This window comes from Nelumbo nucifera, chromosome 2, assembly GCF_055504915.1.
Source record: "Nelumbo nucifera cultivar China Antique chromosome 2, China Antique-T2T, whole genome shotgun sequence".
Lineage (NCBI taxonomy): Eukaryota > Viridiplantae > Streptophyta > Magnoliopsida > Proteales > Nelumbonaceae > Nelumbo > Nelumbo nucifera.
This window is the reverse complement of record NC_142650.1, coordinates 95,415,654-95,436,778: the sequence shown is the minus strand read 5'-3', so window position 1 is coordinate 95,436,778 and position 21,125 is coordinate 95,415,654. Positions and strand designations below refer to the sequence as shown.

General features: G+C 43.0%; 1 pseudogene across 1 annotated transcript; it reads left to right on the top strand.

Moving 5' to 3' along the window:
* The first annotated feature begins 5,426 nt into the window (after positions 1 to 5,426).
* On the top strand, positions 5,427 to 7,327 carry LOC148802570 (cytochrome P450 89A2 pseudogene; annotated as a pseudogene). The gene has a single exon (XR_016082890.1). The product of XR_016082890.1 is annotated as a cytochrome P450 89A2 pseudogene (transcript).
* The last annotated feature ends 13,798 nt before the right edge of the window (positions 7,328 to 21,125 follow it).

The following is a 21,125-nucleotide window of genomic DNA, read 5'->3' as shown; positions in this document are numbered from 1 at the left end:
TAATTGAACATCAGATTTGGAACAGTAAGTGTGAGAAATATGGACCGAAAAACAGTCCCTTTCGAATCCCAGATTCGGTCCAAACAGTTTTGGTCCAATCTAGTCCGAAAAAATCCAAAACTGATTTTTCAATTCAAGAATTAATTCATGAAATATCTGAAATTAATAATTTTTTATTTCAAACAATCACAAATCAATCTATGAACTGTTCGCACCACCTGCAAAACAGAGATTAATCACAAGGGTTGCAGTTTCACAAACTGCAAATCGCAGAAAGCGATTTCTCCAACTGCAAATCTCCAGCACCGCCTTCTTCCTTCTTCTTTAATCAAGAAAATAAATAACAGAAATCCTATTTCTATTAATTACATTCTTGATCAAATCCTATATATTCAGTCTAAAAATAAAAAAAAAATTATTTACAGACCAAATTAAATGAAATAAATAAATAGAAAGGAAAAAGGGTGTGCAGACCATCTGCGCCAAATCTGCATTGTGATCTCTAGGTTCGAACAGTCCATTAAATCAAAATAAATAAAGAACAATTCTAAATAAATTTTGGATTTAATAAAAATTAATTTCAAATCAATCGCCCTTAACAAGAAACAGTTTCTTGAAAAAAAAAGAAAACAATCTGCGCAAATCTTGAAAGAACACCTTCTATCCATCTGCGCAGGGTCAGATCTGATTTTCTTTTGGTTCAAGATTCGAACCTGTGGCTCTAATACCATTGAAAGAATGGTAGGATCCATCTAATGGATGCCATAAAGGTTGCGGAATGGGTGGGCGAAATTCAAAAATTTTCCTACCTTCTCCCAACTAGGAATCATATTCCCTAAATTTAGAATACAATATTCAAGGATCCTACTTGAACCATAATTAAACCAGATCTATGCCAAAAGATAAATGGGAGGAATATACCTGATCCGGAGAAGCAGTATCTCCCAAAGTTGGTGTTCACGCTCAAAGAATGCACCAAGATCCGTTCCTACTGAAGATGACACAGCTGTGGATGGAACAGAACCAGCAGGGTGTGTCCTACACACTGGATCCTTCGCAAGAATCCTCTGGAAACACTAAACACTGAATCTTTTCAGTCTTTGTTGCAAGACTAATGTCAAGAACAGATTTCTTGACTTTCTATTTCTGCAAAGATCAAATCTTGCAAAGGTAGATGGTGGCGGCAGGAGGAGAACTCCAAGGGCGAAAAAGGCTGAACTGTTTTTTCCTCTTTCTCTGGAGTATGAATCAGATCTCTTCAAAAGTGGTTCGAAATCTGATATTTCTCTCTTAGGGTTTCTCCTCCTGTCTTCTTGATTAAGAAACATCCTAATTAGGAGTTATCCCAATCAAAATCTGTATTTGGATAGGGGATTATCTCAATCCTATCTGCAGATTAAGTTAGTTTACTCCTGATCTTATTAGGAGGTTACCAGATTCAAATCTAATTTGAATTTGGTCTCCAAGAGTGGATAAGGTTAAAGGCCCAATCCTTTTACTAACATTAATCTCAGATTCACCCCATAGATGGGTGATCATATCAGCCCAGCTCGAAATGGGCTTTTGGCCCATTAAGTGTTCAGTGTCTAATTACTTTCCAATCTGCTGCCCAGTTGGGCTTCTTTGTATGGCATGGGACCCAAGCATTGATCTACACACCAGCCACATGGGTTCGGCCCATCCTTTAATACAAGGCCCAGCCGAATTCACTGAAAAACTCAGTAAACCCCTGAGTCCATCATATGAACCCTATGGGCCCAACACTTACATTAAGTGGTCTCTGGGCCAAGCCATCTTATAAAAACCCAGGGACTATGGGCAGGTGCAAGATTAGCCCATCAGGTATTATCCTAAATGGTCTTACACTTAACCTCTCAGCCCTTAATGATCAAGCACTGCCTGACAAGAGAGGACCTCTCCCTCGGCTACAAGGAACAGTGCCGCACTCTCCTCTCACATGGATCCCGGGAATTAAAACCATTTGCAAACATTTTGAAACCATACATATATATATAAATATATTAATTTTGCAAAACAAAATTCCAACGATTGAAATCAACTGCCGGCAGTTTGGTTTCCATCAGAGAGAATGCATTCCCGATCATTACCCTTTGTCCGACAAAGTGGCTAATCCTTTCACTATGATCACCCACTCAGATGAATTCTCAAACTGCCCCAACATACCCAGGTTTTGATCCCCGCTAAGGATCTCACTGATTGGTATATCAAAGACAGCCTGATCCGACACCTAGTGAAGTGTCATAATCGAGTCTTGGGGTCAGGTGTAACTTTCCAGTTTTGCCCATCCGTCTCCAAGGTCCAGGGCAACACTGGAAATCTGGTCCGGTTCAAGGATTCAAGTAATCCCATACTGCATGTGCCTCGGGTCTTACCCTGGTGGCTGAGACAGGCCATCCCAACACTTGGTGGCACACCAGTATCGGCCTTGGCAGGATAAATCTCCCCAAACTTATCCAACGGCTGTGAACATTTAAAACTAACACGAATCTCTATAAATGTCCAGTTTTAGGGTTTTACACAGAATTAAACCAAACAACATGAATCAAACATGCACTTTATTTATTTCCACTAAATAACAAAAGTACATCAAATCGGATTGAAGCTAAGGGCATACAAAAACTGTCTAACATAAACCCAGAAAGAAGCAACTTGATGCATGATGAGAAAGCTGGAGCCTAGAGGATGTCATAGATAGGCTTACTGTTGAGTGTGATCGAAAATTACATGAGCTCTTAAGCATCTAGATGATGAGAAAGCTAAAGCTACAATTGACAGTGTCAAGGAGATGTTGAAAGAAGTTGATCAGAGACAGACAGGATTGATAGTAAGATTGCTGGTTTTTGAACATAGAAGGGTATTTTAACTGGTTTTTTTAAAATTTGAAAATCAATTAAGGTTATGTTTGGTTTGAAGGAAAATATAGGGAAATGAAGGAAACCTTTACAAACCTTGTATTGTTTTTTCTGTCTTTCCCTTTCTTTTCCTGCCTTTTCCTTCAAACCCAACATAGCCTAAAGGTGAAAGACTCTTTTAATCCAATTTGATGTGAAATTTTGAAATGAAAAGGGTAAAAACCATAAATTGAGTTTTTAAACATAGGGTAAAGTGCTGAAACTTCCATTGAAGTTCATTGCAATTACTGCCATTTAACTTTTTGAGATATTTGCAAGTAGACTCCCTATGTTAGAATCATCTAAAACGAGACATGAAAATGTCCAAAATACTCATGCAAGTATAGGTTGGTTTTTGCAAAAAAAAAATGATTGCAGATTTACCATTAAGCGATTGATGTGAACTGTGAATGGAAAATTTGGAAAATAAATCATTTTTAAGAAAAAAAAGAGATTGAAAGGGTTTGGCATAACAATTAATATGAAGTGAAAATTTGGAAAATAAACATTTTGGTCAAAATATAATAACTGATGTAGCGTGGTCTAGCTACTCTCACGTGTTTGGTGACTCGGACGCTGATTCAGATGCTTGCTTTGTCAGGGGCCGAGATGTGTTAGGCCGAGCTATAGATGGTCGAGCTCTTTGGTTATGCAAGAGAGATAGAATTAGAGTGCTTGGGTTGTTTTTACCCGAGGTGGGCACTTCGATGCTTAAGTCGGAGAATTATTTGAGAGTTCTTTAGGAGATAAGAGAGTCTTAGAGCTTAATCGCATGTACCTTCATTGGTAAGAATGAGGGCTTTATATAGATGTGAGCAGCCTTGGTCTTCTCATCACAACGGGTCTCATGTTCTCATGGAGCCGTTTTCGCTTAATCGGGGGAGTAATTACGTCAATTACATAATCTACACGGGGGTTATGGTTCGTCCGATTAACTTTGATGCGTGCGATGTGGTAGGTCAGCCTAATGGTTGATTCATTAGCACTCCGGAGACCTCGGATTGATAATGTATCTATGAGACAAGTCATCTAGCTCGCCTTGTAGGTTGCCACAGGTCCTTACAACTCGGCCAGTCTCTAAGGTAGGTCGCAATATGTTGGGAGACCTATTAGCCCGACCCGGCTAAGGCAATTAAGGTCGGCCCGGGCAAGGTGCTTAGACCGACTTGCCGAGTTGGTTTGCTTGCTCAGCACTAAAGTGTCGCTTGAAGGCCACATGTCATAATGTAATTCGGAGGACCAAATTACCCCTCATTAACAACAATCATTTATTATCACATGCGAGAGTGGAATGCCATGGCATGCTAGGATAGAATTACTCATTTTTTTAAAAAAAATTGGAGGTGGCTTAAGTATTTTATAATAATAATAATAATAATAATAATAAATAATAATTATAAAATTTTTGAAAAAAGACAATATAGAAGTCAATAAAATAAATTAACGTTAATTTGGGTAAAGATTACATTACCTAGATAAAGAGAAGCAGGAGGCATGTTATTGGTATGCTAAGTAAGTTACTTAACCCCTTTTGAGGAGGTATCAAATACTTGAATAATTGATATACTCTCTTGATTTACTATAGGATTCAATACAGTAGGAGTAGGGGTGCTCATGGTTCGGTTAACCAAACCATATGATTTTTTTGAAATCGAATTGGTCCTACCAATTTTCCACCAGTTTCAGTTTTTTAGTTTTAGTTTTTTATATTTATAACATATATTATAAATAAATATATATAAAATATTATATTATAAATACTATATATAATATATATAATGTATTTTAAATAGATATGTATATAAATAAATAAGTATAAATATAATTTTTAAAAATATATATTTATATATATAATACATATATGATATATTAAAAATATATATAAATACATATATCGATCGGATTCAGTAAATCGACGATTTTTTAAGCTTAACCAAAAACCGAACTTGTTCCTCCGTTTTCAAAAATGAGGAACCAAAACCGAATAAATCGATTCGATTAACCGCATATTTCGATTTGATTTGCTCAGTTCAGTTCGATTTTTCGATTTTTTATGAGCACCGTAAGTAGGAGAAGATTGTAGGAATTGTGATACCTGCAAACAAACGGGACCTAAGAGAAAATGTATGATGCAAAAGAGGTGTAATAGCGGAAGCATTAATTGCTTCGTCTTCCTGTGACTCCTGAGAAGAATACTTGAGGGGCAAGTCTTGGGCCACCTCTGTAAGACTGGAGATGGAGACGCCTCGAAGCCTCTTCCTCTCTTGTCAGAGCCTAGAGAGTCAAACCCCAACCCAGTTCTTTTCTTCATTCCTATCGTACCAGTTTCCTTGCAAATCCCCTTCTTCCAATAGTTTACTACTGTTTATTTGTTTTGATTTATAAATTATTACAAAACGAGGGCCCATAATTCTGGACGGATCAAATTCCTATAATTCTTTATAAGGGCTTATCCTACCTTCTCCAACCATTGAACCAAGACACCTATCCAGAAACCCCAGAGGATGTGACGTGATGAACACGTAAATATCTCTATCAGTCTCTCTCTCAATTCTCAAACACTTGTTAAACTTTACTTATCAAAACACTTGCAAATGGGAATTTTGGGGTATAAATTAATTGTCCATTTACAATTCATTTCAACGGAAAGTTAATCAGAAATCGTGTTGTCAGCCTCCGATGGAGATTTGGTTCATCATCCTCGCCTCTCTCTGCATCTCTGCAGCCCTGAAATCCCTCCTGGATCTACTCTCCCTCAACCACAACCACAATAAGCTCCCACCAGGTCCCTTTACTGTCCCCATCATAGGCGACTTCTTATGGATTCGCAAATCCCTCTATGATATTGAAACCAGTGTTCGCAATCTACGCACCAAGTACGGCCCCATCATCAAGCTTCAAATTGGCTTCCGCCCAGCTATCTTCATCGCCAACCACGACCTCGCTCACAAAGCCCTCATCCAGCACGGCTCCACCTTCGCCGATCGCCCTCCAGCTCTCGCACCCAGACGCGTCCTTACCAGCAACCAACACAACATCAGTGCAGGCGCCTATGGCCCCCTCTGGCGCCTCTTCCGACGTAATCTTACCCACGAGATCCTCCACCCTTCACGGATTAAGTCTTACGGAAACGCCCGCATCTGGGTTTTGGAGATACTGACCAACAAGCTCAGAGAACAAGCCAATTACGGACAACCCGTTCGCGTCATGGATCACTTCCAGCACGCCATGTTCTGCTTGTTGGTGCTCATGTGCTTCGGAGAAAAGCTCGACGAGAAGGTTATCAAGGAAGTCGAATCCGTTCATAGGAAGCTTATAACCAGTTTCGGTCGATTCAACGTGCTAGCTTTCATGCCAAGATTGGGAAAGATTGTGTTCCGAAAGAAGTGGGAGGAGCTCTATCAGCTCCGGCACAACCAAGAAAGCGTTCTCATTCCTCTAATCAGAGCCCGGCAAGAGCAAGAGAAGAAAAACCAGAAGGGCGAATCCATCCTCTGCTACGTCGATACTCTGCTCAGCCTTCAACTCCCAGATGGAGGAAGGAAACTGACGGAGGACGAGATGGTGACCTTGTGCTCGGAGTTTCTAAACGGGGGCACTGATACAACATCCACCGCGTTACAGTGGATCATGGCGAATCTGGTGAAGCATCCACACATCCAAGCAAAGCTGGTCTCAGAGATCGAAGGAGTGGTAAAATCCGGCGAAGAGATCAAAGAGGAAGATCTGCAGAAGATGCCGTATCTGAAGGCGGTAGTTTTAGAGGGTCTGAGAAGGCACCCACCTGCACACTTCGTGCTACCACACGCAGTCACAGAGGACATCACCATAGATGGGTATGTCATACCGAAGGACGCCACAGTGAATTTCACGGTAGCGGAGATGGGATGGGACCCAAAAGTGTGGAAGGACCCGATGGAGTTCAAGCCGGAGAGGTTCTTGACCGGTGACGTTGATGGAGGGGAAGTGTTTGATATAACGGGGACCAGGGAGATTAAGATGATGCCGTTTGGTGCTGGAAGGAGGATCTGCCCTGGTCTTGGATTGGCTTTGCTTCATCTCGAGTATTTTGTAGCCAATTTGATCAGGGATTTTGAGTGGACGGCTGGCGATGGAGAAGAAATCGATTTGTCTGAGAAATTGGAGTTCACCGTGGTTATGAAAAATCCTCTGAGGGCTCATATATCTCCAAGGATTAAGTAGAGTAGACCATGCATGATGATGAACTATCTTTTGGGGGCCCATATGGAAATAAAAATAGTATATTATTTTGTAAATAACTTCTGTGTTAATATTTTGGGCCCATATCCACTTGTTGTTGTATATTAAGTAAAAGTGGGCCCCTTATTCCTGTTAAATGTTAATTATATCCATTGTCAATTAAAATCAAAACAAAGTAGAAGAGATTTTTTGAAGACGACGTGAGAAAGTGAAAGATGAGCTGGTAGAACTGGGTCAGCTGTCACCTTCACAAGAAGGGAGCTTCCTCGCAAAACCTATGCTACTCCAGGTGGAGAAATCTCCGTGGCTAATTTATCTGATTGGTTGGGAACCATTAAGACCAAAATTAACCCACATAGGTCTTGTCTCTTTCTCTACGGTTGATTTAGCCTTGTTTTGCATTTATTACTATCACTTCTACATATTTTTAATGCATTCTTAACTCATAAATTGGACTATAAGTCCCAATAATAAGAAAAAACAGATGTGCAAAAGAAATTAAAAAACTGGCCAGCCCATTCGAGCCTGACTCAAGCCTGAGCCCAGCCCAGCCCAAGTTGGGTTGGGTTAAGCTTAGGTTGGGCCTAAGTTGGATTATGCCCAAATCCAAGGTTTGAACCTTAGGGTATGGGCTGACCCTCAACCCGACCCAACCCAACTAAGTTGCAATCCTAAATTTTGTCTAATTTAAATAAGATGATTTCAAATTGAATTTGGATATTAAATAAAGTTAAAATAATGAAAATATTACGTATTATAAATATAATAAACTATAAATGACTAATATTTTATATCATAAATTAAATGAATTGTAAATAACTTCTTTGATACTTGAACCTGCTGCTCTTTATTAAATATGAAAACATTGAAACTAACTTTACTACTAGACATAATATAAATCTTATGTGGACATGGCATTTTTAAATAGAAAATGATGATCCCACAACCATTAACCTAGAATGCAGTTGTCCAACTCGACAGCCGCTCTCCACTTTTAAATTCCGCTAAGTTGTTTTTTATGTTTTTTAATCTTAAAAGATAAAAAGTAGCAACAAGGCATTAGCTACGAAATTATCATTAATTAATTGCAAGAAACTTTAGGAATTCAATTATCATTAATTAAAATGTCTATCAATAGGGAGGGTTCTAGAATGGATGAGATCGCCTCAAGTGCAGTTTGGAGATGGGTTTAAAAGTGGTGGGGTATTTGAGGAGGGGGTTTATAATTCTTTCAAAAATGGGTTTAAAAGTAAAGGGATATTTTAGTAATTTTAGGGAAAATATGAATGATGGAGGGATTTAGAAAAAAAAATGATTTTTAAGAATGGAAGAATGGTTTGGATATTCTTCAGGAAAAGGCTCAAAGGAGGGAGGGGTGCTTCTGTAAATTTTTCAGAAGAAAGGTTTGAAAAAAGAAGGGGTGTTTCAGTAATTTCTTGGCTTCAAGGATAGAGGGGTATTTCTATAATTATTGAAAATTATGCCTGGCTTCAGTGTTCTCTTTATTTTATGAAGAGATATTCCCAATGCAAGGCTGCAGAAGGCTGCTCAAATGGTGTAAGCATAGACTTGCACCGACTGAAGCTGAACTCCTTAATAGGTATTGTCCAAGAAATGAGTGTTTCAGAATTGGGTACCTAGGATAGAAGGTCTAATGACTCGAGGCATCTTAGGTCCAATGGCTAAATGGCTAATGGAGTATTGGAACTGGATCTGTTCCTCACACATGGCACCTCATAATGACCACGCAGACACATCCCACCGTGCATTGGGAACATCTCTTGTTAATAATAACACATAAGTATCGGAAATGTAGGATGTGTTTGTGAGGTTGTTGCGAGAAACCCTGTGTAAGGAACAGATTTCAATTCTCAAGCACTTGGGAAATGAGGGTTTTGGAATTTACGGGTCCAATTGGGCCTGTAACATCATAAAAATTATAATAAAAATATAAAATTTTAATAAACATATAAAAATACAAAAAATAAATTTATAGAAAAAATTGCCCATGTCTTTGACGTTGTATTTGGGTTAGATTCGGATTGGGTCCAACACATTTGAACTCTATCTAGTCATTGAAACTCCAAATTTGAATCCGATATATTGAAATTGGATCGAATTTGGATTTAACGCGAGTGCACTTTGTTTATTTGTTTGTGTTTAAAGTAAAGAAAATTAAAAGGTTTTAAAAAAATAGATTTTAACTCATTCAGATATAATAATTTTTAATAAAATACTCTATTCAGAAGAGGAATGGGGTAGACCGTTGGAAATGGAAGATTGATAAATTTTTAGAACAGGTGAGTGGGGGATTCTACGATTGAGAAATGACAAAATAGTTACAGTCCGAAGAGCTAAAAGTGAGAGACTGTATCAACCAAGAAAGAATGGTATGGAAGGAAAGCCAAATTCATAATTTAGTTCCTAGTCATGTTTGGAGAAAAATAAAAACCATCTCCCTCCCTTCAAACCCAAAAGAAGACAAGATAATTTGGAGATTCCACCCGAGGCTGTTTGATTGATAGAGGGCATGCAGGGCCTTTCTCTTTCCAGCGCACAAGTTTAAAGGCAATTAAGTCACAAGGCTAGGATGCCTTTTATCCAAATTCTCCGCAAGGTCTGCCGAGGGAGCTGAGGATGAGGCCAAAGCTATTGTTGGTGTTGCTGATTCTGCCGCCGAGGATTAATCGGCAACCTCCGTCTTGTGCTGACCGAGGTGTCGTTGGCCGAGGTGTAGCCGATCGGGCTATGCCTCGGCGTCCTCAGTCCTTTCCTGACTAAGGTGTCGTTGGTCAAGGTGTAGCCGGCTGGGCTATTCCTTGGCGTCCCCAATCTTGTATTGACTGAGGTGTCGTTGTCTGAGATCTTTCGGTTTCCGAGCTCTCAGCCATGGGACGCTCAGTTTCTGGTCTCGGGAGCCTTTGGGGCCCTTCTAGGGCTAGCCGTTTCCCAGCTAGTTCAGCCATTAAGCCGGCGGTAGTGCGGAGTTCCTCGACCGCCTTCAGGCCTTGGTGGGCGGGGGCGTTCTTCCTCCACGACTTAGCGTGTGTGTGTTTAGCGTGCGCGGTGTAGGGCGATTGTGTAGTGCGGCTGTGTGTGGTTGTCGGGCTCGCGGGAGCGGGCCGTGGAGGCAAACTTCCTTACTGTGTCTTGCTTCTCATGCTTGGACCGCGCTCCCCTCCTTTGTAGCCAGCGCATGTTGGGGTCCTCGGAATGAGGATCGTCCTTCATACGCGTCGGGGCGTGGAGGGAGGACGGCCCGGCTGGGCGGTGCCATGCATCCTAGTGTCTACATCATCTCGAAGATCTTATCGACTCTCTTGCATTGCTCGGAACTGTACAGGATCAACCGCTACTGGAGGCTATGGAATTTCTTGATGCGTAGGGCTACGATGCCGAGATTCCCGAGATGGGGATCGACCTGTTGATCGTTCGGACTAGTTCTTGGGAATCTTGATCGCTTTCTTGATTGCGAGGTGAGGAATGAAAGATTTTTGAGAAAGGATTTTTGTGCGTTTCTCACAGACGGCGCCAATCTGATGCTGCTCAATTCAAGGTAGTGTACGAACCGAGGAGGGCAATCAGATAGTCCTCACTGGCAGGTCGGGGCCAAGTTTCAAGGATGAGGCCGCGCTTCAAGATCTGCGATCAAGGAAGAAGTCAGAGGCCCGAGGAATTACCCCCGGGTAAGAACTCCGACGGTCAAGTCTGTAGGAAGTGGTAGGATGGTCGGGCGAAGCTATAAGGATGCCGGTCCGAGCTAAGTAGCGGTGTAGGTCTCAGAAGTTGGATCCCTTATCTCGAGCATGGAGTACCTTTTCATAGCCGAAGATCTGTGTCCTGGTTGGATTGGGCTTTCGGGGTTGTCGGGATGAGGTTAGCCGCCGAGGTATTCGGGATAGAGTCCCATTCCCCAACGGGGTCTTCCTTATTCCTCTTTATCCGTAGTTGTACTCATCCATATGACGTGTAGTTGACGTGGTTGGAAGGATAAGATGGGGTGCCATAGTAATAGCGTAGCTTGGATGAGCTAGCCCGATGTGGCCAGGCTAGGCCGACGTGGCCGAGCTATGCCAACGTGACCGAGTTAGGATGACGTTGTAGAGCGACAATTGGGCAGCCACGCATCTCACAGGGCCAGCTCAGCAATAACCCGAACACCTAATAAATTTTAGGGGCTCCTCTTGATATAATAATATTTTAAATAATTCTATTTGACAATTAAAAAACTTTGGAGTTTCATAAATCTTCTTCTTCATCAATTTTTTTTAACAAATCACATATGTCACATGCGTCACGACTAGTAGTCTAGTATCATGAAAAAAAATAAAGAAGACAAGGATGAAACGGAAGAAGAGAAAAAATTTAAAATTATATAAAAGTCAACAAATGGATTGCATTAACTTTAAAATTCTTAATCCGACGGTTTCTAGAAATAATGACCTAATCTCGTGTTCCCTAAAAATTACCCCCAATGAAATATGAACATACTGGCTCGTTTGTGTCAAACTTTCCACCACTAGGTCCACTCTGACGGTGTTGAAAATGAATGGGCAGTTACAAAATTGCTCATTTGTTGTATATATTTATACTTCACTTGGAGTATTGAAAATATTTTTTTAATAATATTAATGGCAGGTAAAAGCATCTTACAAACAAAGAAAATGACAATTTTAGGATTTCAAAATACTCTTTAGGGCATATCCCGTCTCTTAAAAACCAATTGGAGTGGTTTGTGTTATAAATTGAGTGAAAGTTTGGGACAGTGATTAAAAAAAAAAAAAAGAAAGTTTAGGGAGTCCATAGTGGAGAGATGGATTGTAAAATAGGAATGGGAACGGATAGGGTACCCATATAAATTGCCCTACCCTTGACCAAATATTTTCTACTAAAAAATGTTCCTTAAGGCTTATAGTGTGACTTGAATCCAAATAAATTAATTATAAAATAGATTTTATTAACTTTTGTGTTGATCAAAACGATCAATACATATATACGATTAATAATGCCAACTAAAAATTAAAAGTTAAAATTAGCATTTTATAACTTAATGAAATCCAAATTTACATCAAACGAATGATTTTAATCTCAAAAAATTTATACAAATAAAATATTAATAATAGAATAATTTTCTTAGTACTTAAAATTTATAAATTTGTGCATGATATTAAATATAATAAGTTTATATTTATGCACCCTAAGTATAAATACTGATACCCTAAAGTCAAAACCCAAATCTTATAGATTTTTAATCTAAAATCTCAAACCCCGTAAGGTTTTGATAAACGAATCCTATTAAATTCGGGTCAAATACCCAAAAACTCCCGTGAAATTGCAATCCCTATCCCAAAACATAAAAGGGATAACTTTACATAAAGAATAAAAAAATAAAATGAACTTCTATACTTGGAGTACAAGAATACTTGATGGGCAAAGAAAGAACTTTTGCTCCGGTAGTCATTAGTCAAAGTCGAGGAAACGGTCCACCCACGATGTGTTAAAATTACTTTTGTTTACTCTACTTTTGCACATGATTGGCTTTTCACGTGCCAATCTACCCTATCTCATGGTTTCCATCTCCAACCAAACACACATCCAGAAACCCAGATGACGTTTGGGCAGTGGTCAGACAATGAATTGTAAACTCTCTCGAACACCGAATTCCTTATTAGGCATAAAGAATTTCCAAAAGAAATAAAGTATTTTAGAATAAATAATTAGCCATTTCCACTGCTCTTTACTTGAACAGAAAAGCAAAAATCATTTGTAAGAAATCTGATCACTGATCGGTGTTGATGAAGGGTGATTTGGCACGATCTGACAAGAAGGGGATACATAGGCGCGATCTAATCGAAAGATGACAAATCAGCCAGGCAAAGCCTAGTTTGCAACATTTGGAGTTCGGGTATTCAGCCACCTCGGTGTAGAGGCACCTCGACACCCAATTCAGTTCGGGACTAAAGAATCGAAGTTCCAGCTCAAAGCTAATGAGCTGAAATGCTACATAACCGACTCCAAAGGCTTCCCCAACAAATCCCAAATCTTTCGAGATCACGATGACCCAACGTATCTCGAATTTCCTGAGATCACGATGAGAACTCGTCCCAGCTCCGCCTGAATTGGAGGTAAACGATAAACCTTATCAACCCATTACTCTCCTTCAGAAATGGAACAAACCTTTTCTCCATAACCCGGAGATCCCAAAGCTCTTTCGTAAGGCCCACGACCACTCCAGTATATAAAGACATGAAACCTCAAGGCAAAGGTACGCGTGATTACTCTACTCACTAGCACTCAAGCTTTCAAGCATTCAGCTCGCATTCACGGCATAAGTACTAACTTAAGCATTAGAGCGACCTCGCTGGGTTAGCTACCCCGGGTTCTCTGATCCATTGTTTTGTAGATTGATCCAACTCACTGCCCAATTAGAGTTCGAATCACCCTCCAGCTAGGAATAGCCAAATCGCACACTATCAATTGGCGTCATCTGTGGGAAACGATCGAAAGGTCATCCCTATCTCTTTACAGTTTCAAACTTAATCTCAACCTCACTGGCATCTTCCAGCCACACTGGAAAAAGTGTCGAGATGAACGTCATCGGGGGGCAAGCCCAGCAGTCAACCTTCCCCCAAGTTCCTACGGTGTGCATCGGCCAGTTCACTATTCCACTCACAGTGTCTGGAGTCCCATCACTATCCGCACCACCGAGCACCACGCAAGTGAGCATCCCACTCCCCCGAGTGGTAGGCGCAACTTTCTCTGAGCCATCCGTGGTTCCCCCCGGAATCGGGAATTCCCAGTTCCATGATCTCATTCAGTGCGTCCGGGAAATACAGATCCAGATGCAGCAGGTCCAGCAATTCCAGCAATACCAGCAATACTGTTTGTACCATCAGTATCAACACCAGTTCCCTCCACTACAGCTAAACCAGTAGCCGGTTCCACCTCGGCACTCAGGGCCCCGTAAGGGCCAGAACCCAAATCGGCCTGGAACTAACTAGAACATTAACCGATCTCCCCATCGGGGCGAAGAGACCTCACAAGTACCGATTCCTCTTAGGAGTCAGGTTTTGCCCCGTGGAAGGAGAGACGGTCAACACACTCCTCCAGCCTCGCAAGGAAATCTCAGAAACAGGTCTGGGGATAGTCAGCCCAATCTGCCTCGGTACTCATAGCAAGAAAATGACGGCACGAGAGCAGATAATAACCAGTTTGGAGTTCGAGGTGCGAACTTGAGACAAGACCTCTCCGTCCCTCTAGATAGCCAGTTCGAGCCCCACAACCAAGAGAATCCAACGAGAATGAACCAGGATCTACCTCGCGACAATGCCGAAGTACCAGACTAGACCGAAGTGAGCAGTACCAACACCGAGCTGGTGAAGAAGCAGCAACGGCGATGTCGCAAAACATGCCGCACCTCGGCCAGGAACAGCCCGCCAGCGAAGCCAGGCCAGCGAGAAGAGCAAACCAAAGGAAAGGAAAAAGCGAGCTCGGTGGCTACAAAGACTACGCCTCCACTACTTTGTCAGTCATCCCCTTAGTCTCCCGAGCTCTTGGCAACTCCAATGCCAAAAGATTTTAAAATGCCCCCATTAGACAAGTATGACGGGTCGTTTGACCCCAATGACCATGTGGACTCTTTATAGTCTCAGATGCACCTAGCTGGGGCTGATGAGTCCTGCATGTGTGTAGCCTTCTCTACTACGTTTAAGGGGGTAGTCCGAACTTGGTATCGAAATCTCGCGTCGGGCTCCATCAAAAGTTGGTCCCAGTTCGCTGACTTGTTCACTACGCACTTCATTACTAGCAAGAAGTGTCTGAAATCGCGGGAAAGCCTTCTAAATGTGGTTCAGAGGGAAGGAGAATCGATTAGAAGCTATATCAAGCGCTTCAATGACACTTGTCTGTAGATACTGGACCTCGACTCGACGGTATGACACTACAGCAAAGAAAGGTACAACCACAAAGAGTTTAAGTGGCATGTGGTAGCTAACAAACCAAAGGACATCACCGAATTCCTTAAGTTAGCATATCAGTTCATCGGTACTGAGAAGGAGATCAATCAAAAGATCAACAACCCATCGCCGGAAAAGAGGAAGAGAGGGAATGAAGGAACGAGCAATGGTGGACCGAAAAGGAAGAAAAGCAAGTCCCGGAGCAGGGTAAGAAACAACTCAAGAAGTCGATCCCCCTCGCGAACTCGTAAATCAGGTCAGCGCTCCAGAACCTCACCTGTGGAGAGAACGAGCTACACACCTTTGAACGCTAAGAAAGGAGAGATCCTAATGGCCATTAAGGACTCCTCCTTCGTCAAATGGCCACCCAGGCTAAGGGGAGACCCAACAACAAGAAATCCAAATGTTTACTATCATTTTCATCGAGATCATGGACACAACACAAAGAATTGCAAGAATCTCTGTGACGAGATCGAGGAACATATCCAACGTAGATACCTGAAGAACTTCATCTTGCGAGAAGAGAGAGGAAAAATAGATCGACAGGCAGATCGACAAGGGGAGTAGAAGAGGAATGGCCCCGAGATCAGCAGGCAGAATGAGCAACCACCGTGACAGTTGCTAGAGGAAAGACCGATCCGCAGGTAATTAACATGATCACCGGCGGGTCCATCATCGCCGGATGTACATCAGCAGCCGGGAGGACCTCAGTCCGTGAGTTAGAGAATGAAGAGGAAAACCCACCAAAGCGACCTAGGCTTGAAGAACCAATATACTTCACTGGGGGTGATGAACGCGGGATCCAGTACCTTTACGACGATGCCCTAGTGGTGAAGTTACGAATTAATGACTTAGAGGTAAAGCACATCTTGGTAGACTCAGGCAGCTCGACAGATATACTCTTCAAGGAGACCTTCGACAAATTACAATTACGGTAGAGCGACCTAAAACTGGTAGATACTCCTTTGTTAGGGTTCAATGGCGAGGAGGTCAGACCTCTTGGTCGAATCACAGTACCTGTGGAAGCTGGCACATGGCTAAACATTGTGCGATTTGAGTACACATTCCTGGTAGTCACGATTCCCTCCCCCTACAACGCCATAGTAGGTCGGCCCATCACGCATGTTCTACGTGCGGTAGTATCCACTTACTATTTGGTGATGAAGTTCCCAACTGATTACGGAGTGGGAGTCGTGCGAGGCAACCAGCTCGAATCACACAAGTGCTATGTGGCTGCTCTAAAAGGGAAAGCAAAGCTAGTAGAGGATGTTGATCTCGAGCGACCAGCGGAGTATACCGACGAGCGAGCTGCCCCGAGAGAGGAGACGGTCCACATATCAGTCTCTGCTGACGAACTGACCAAGACTCTCCAGATCGGTGCCTTAATCAATGAACCACTTTGCTCCCAGCTAGTAAGTTTCTTACTCGAAAACTTAGATGTTTTTGCTTGGTCCGCGGCAGAAATGCACGGAATTGATTAAAAAATTATAACTCACAAATTGAATACCGACCCTTTAGTCAGGCCAGTAAGGCAGAAGAAGCGCAACCTCACCCCGAAATGTTGGAAGGTAGTCGATGAAGAGGTTGGGAACCTCCTCACGGCAGACTTCATCAAGGAAGTCCATTACCTGAGCTAGGTGGTTAACCCGGTTCTGGTGAAAAAAGACAATGGCAAGTGGCGCATGTGCGTCGATTACACCGACCTGAATAGAGCCTGCCTAAAAGATTGTTTCTCGCTACCCAAGATCGACCGCCTAGTGGGCGCAACCTTAGGGCATGAGTTGCTGAGCTTCTTGGACGCCTATACCGGTTACAACTAGGTTAGGATGGATCCTGCTGATGAAGAGAAGACCGCCTTCATAACTGAGCTCGGGTTATACTGTTACAAGGTCATGCCCTTCGGATTAAAAAATGCTGGGGCAACATTCCAGTGCCTTGTAAATAAGATTTTTGAGCCGTTAATCGACAATAAAGTAGAATGTTATGTTGATGACATGGTTGTGAAGACCCAATTTTCAAATTCTTTGTTGAATGATTTAAGGAATGTTTTTCAAGTTTTACGAAGATATAATATGAAGTTGAACCCAAACAAGTGCATCTTTGTAGTCACTTCGAGCAAATTTCTAGGTTATATAGTCAACCAACGTGGCGTCGAGTTCAACCCACACAAAATAAAACCATTCTAGATATGAGACCACCCAGCAAAATAAAAGTGGTTTAGAGGTTGACTAGCCAGATAGCTGCCCTGAGCCGCTTCAAGTCCAAATCGACAGACTGGTGCTTACCCTTTTTTAAAGCCATAAAAAAGAGTAAAGACTTCGAATGAACTGAAGAATGCCAGCTCGCCTTTGATGAGCTAAAAAGATACTTAGGTACTGCCCCAGTTTTAAATGGACCCGAAGAAGGGGATGTGTTAAAGCTATACCTCTCTGCGAACGATGAAGTGGTTAGTTCGGTATTGATCAAAGAAGTAGATTGGGTCCAACGACCCATCTACTATGTTAGCAAAATTTTGCAGGAAGCAAAAACCAGGTATCCGGAGATTGAGAAATTAGCATATGCACTAATCATAGCAGCCCGAAAGCATTGCCTGTACTTCCAGGTCCACACTATTGTCGTTCTCACCAACAAACCCTTGAGGCAGATTCTGCTCAAACCCGAGGTGTCTGGGAGATTAACGAAGTGGTCCATCGAACTGAGCATATACAATATCTAGTATGAGCCTCGACCAGCAGTCAAAGCTCATGTCTTGGTCGATTTTGTAGTAGAATGCACGCTCAGCACAACGACCCCCAAGCTGACCGAGCTCGATCACACGACGGGAGCTTTAACCAGTGCGGTGCCAGTCCCGGTCAGAGTGTAACCGACCTGGGACGAGGAGCCCTAGATCCTCCACGTTAATGGCTCGTCCAACCAGTATGGAAGCGGTGCAGGACTAATATTGTATGGCCTAAGCGAGGTGAAGCTGGAATATGCTCTCTGGTTCGGATTCAAGGCATCAAACAACGAGGCAGAATATGAAGCATTGGTCGTCGGGTTAACCTTATCAAGGGAAATGAAAGCAAAGCACCTCATTGTATGCAACGACTCACAACTAGTGGTTAACTAAGTCACTGGTGAGTACGAATCCCGCAACCCCACTATGACAGCTTACTTGCCAAAGTCAGAGAGATCCTGCACAGCTTCGTCTCCTACTTCATCAGACAAATTCCGAGGTCTGAGAACGTTGAGGTTGATGCCTTGTCATGACTAGCTAGCATGAGCAGCAACACCACGCGAACTGTGTACATAGAGGACCTACCTCGGCCCAGCATTCTCAGGGGGTAGAAGAGGTCACATCCGTGTAACAAGCGGAACCGAGCTGGATCGACGCACTCGTGAGTTATCTACTTCACGGGACCCTACCTGCAGAATATAACGCAGGCCGAAGGGTAGAGCGCCAGTCAGCTAAATATGTCCTTATAGACGGACAATTGTATAAAAGGCCTTTCACGCTCCCTTACCTGCGCTGCTTGTGACCCTTAGAAGTTGAGCATGTACTTCGCGATACCCATGAAGGCTTGTGCGGCAGACACTTGGGGGGCAGAGCTCTTGCATAGAAAGTGTTAAGGCAAGGCTATTACTGGCCCATGATGAAGGCGGATGCACTCGAGCTCTAAAAAAATGTGACAGGTGTTAGAGGCATGCCAACATTCACCATCAACCTGTTGCTGATTTGAAATACCTCACTAGCCCATGGCCCTTCGCAGTGGGAAATCCACTTCCTTGGTTCTTTCCCCCCAGCAATAGGGCAGAGGAGGTTCTTGGTTATAGCAGTAGATTACTTTATGAAGTGGGTGGAAGCTGAACCCTTGGTAACGATCACAACCCGCAACATACAGAATTTCTTCTAGAAAAGCATAGTATGTCGCTTCGAACTACCTCGAGTACTGATATCCGACAATGAGAAATAGTTCGAAGATGTTAAGTTTCAAAACTGGTGTGCCGAAATGGGTATTCAACAAAATTTTACCTCGGTGGCACACCCCTAGGAGAACGGGCAAGCAGAAGTAACCAACAAAGCGATACTTCGCGGATTGAAAGCTCGCTTAGCTCGAGCCAAGGGATTGTGGATAAACGAACTGCCCAGTATCCTTTGGGCCTACCGAACTACTATTAAGACCGCGACGGGTGAGACCCCTTTCAACCTCACGTATGGTACAGAAGCGGTGATCTCGACAGAAATAGATGTGTCCACATTATGATTGGAGGCTTATGATGAGGAAACGAAAGGTGACGAGCTCCGTACCAACCTAGACCTGGTAGAAGAGGTACGAGACCTGGCTTACATTTGGACCGCAGCTTACCAACAAAGAGTAGCTTGGTACTATAACGCCCGGGTAAGAAAATGACACTTCCGCATCGGCGACCTGGTTCTTCGGAAGGATATGGTACCTGAATTAGGAAGGTCCATACCGAGTCAAGCGGGTATTCGGGGAAGGCACATATGAGCTTGAGACTTTGGAAGGAAAGCAAGTACCTCGAGCATAGAATATCGATAACCTAAGAAGGTACTACTTATGAACTTACAACTCAAAAGAAAAATTTCCTCAAGTCTATGTGACCACCGAACTGGTCGAAAAAGACGACTGAATGGAGAGAGGACTGCGAGTCACTTCCAGAAGCCAAAGGGCTATGGCGTCGAGCTGACAGAAGATCTCGGCACTACGACAAGTCCTAGTCGCCTCTTTGGCATAGGTAGACAAGTCCTAGTCGCCTCTTCGACATAGGTAGACAAGTCCTAGTCGCCTCTTTGGCATAGGCAGACAAGTCTTACTCGCCTATGAGGCATAGACAGCTCGGGTGCAAACCCTACGGTGTCTAATTTACCTCGGCATACAACAACATAAGGTTAATCCCACCTGGGGTCAGGCTCATTAGCTCGACGCTAAGGGATAAGCAACACTTAAGCAAGTGAGTAGCCCGTGCGCAGACAGGTCGGGTATATACCCTACAATGTCTGCCCACCTCGGCGTACAACGGTACGAGGTTATTCCTACTTGGAGTCAATCTCATCGGCTTGGGCGAAACCTATACTTAGGAACAAGTTCACTCCTATTTGGTTTAGTTCCCCAGCTCGGGAGTAATCCACACTTAGAAAAAATTTACACACAAAGATTGCAAAACACTTATATTTCATTGATGTAGAACTTCAAGTACAAAAAAAAATTTACTGTAACTGAGCTCGAAGGCCCGGGATGTACATTATATGTAAGGGTGTCCAAGAAAAGAGGCACGACTAAACATCCGATCTGCTAGAATCCCCTCCAGCAGGTAGGTCGGTTTCCATGTGGTCCTCCTACACATCCTCTCAGCCTGCCTCCCTTGATGGCCTCGCCTCAAGAATTTCACCGTCACTCTCCCCTTCGGAGGAGTCGGGTTCCTCGTCAGCCTCCTTTGCCATCTCAGGAGTGATGGACGACATGAAAATAGATCCGAAGTCGAGCTCGGGAAACTTTCATCGCATCAGCCACTTGCAAAGCTTGAAGCCTGACCGGTATGAGTTAGATCCATACTCGACCTGGAGTTCGTGAAACTCCGGGGACTCCTTGAACTCCTTGATGGCGCGATCTCTCTCTTGAACCCGCACCTCCTGGATGGCGGTGTCAAAGATCTCGGTGCGTTCCTTAATCATAGCCTCGAGGTTCTCGTTCTCTCGTAGGAAAGCCTCCTTCTCCCCTTTGAGTTCCTTCTTCTCCTCCGTCAGTACGAGGATAAGCTCCTCATGGCTTCGAGCTCCCTTCTTGGCTCGATGAACCTCAACTTGAGCTAAATCCAACTCGCGGTAAAGTTTCCGAGCGTTTTCTTTGGTCTCACGGGCTCGCTTCAATTTGATCTCGGACTGGTAGACAAGTGAATGAATAGCGGAGTTCACCTGGCAAACAGAAAACAGACGTAAGCACAATTAACAAAAGAATAAGGAAGTAAACAAAGGGGCAGGTTACTCACCGCCATACGGTAACTAGCTGCTCTTCCTCTGAGCTGACTCGTTGGCATG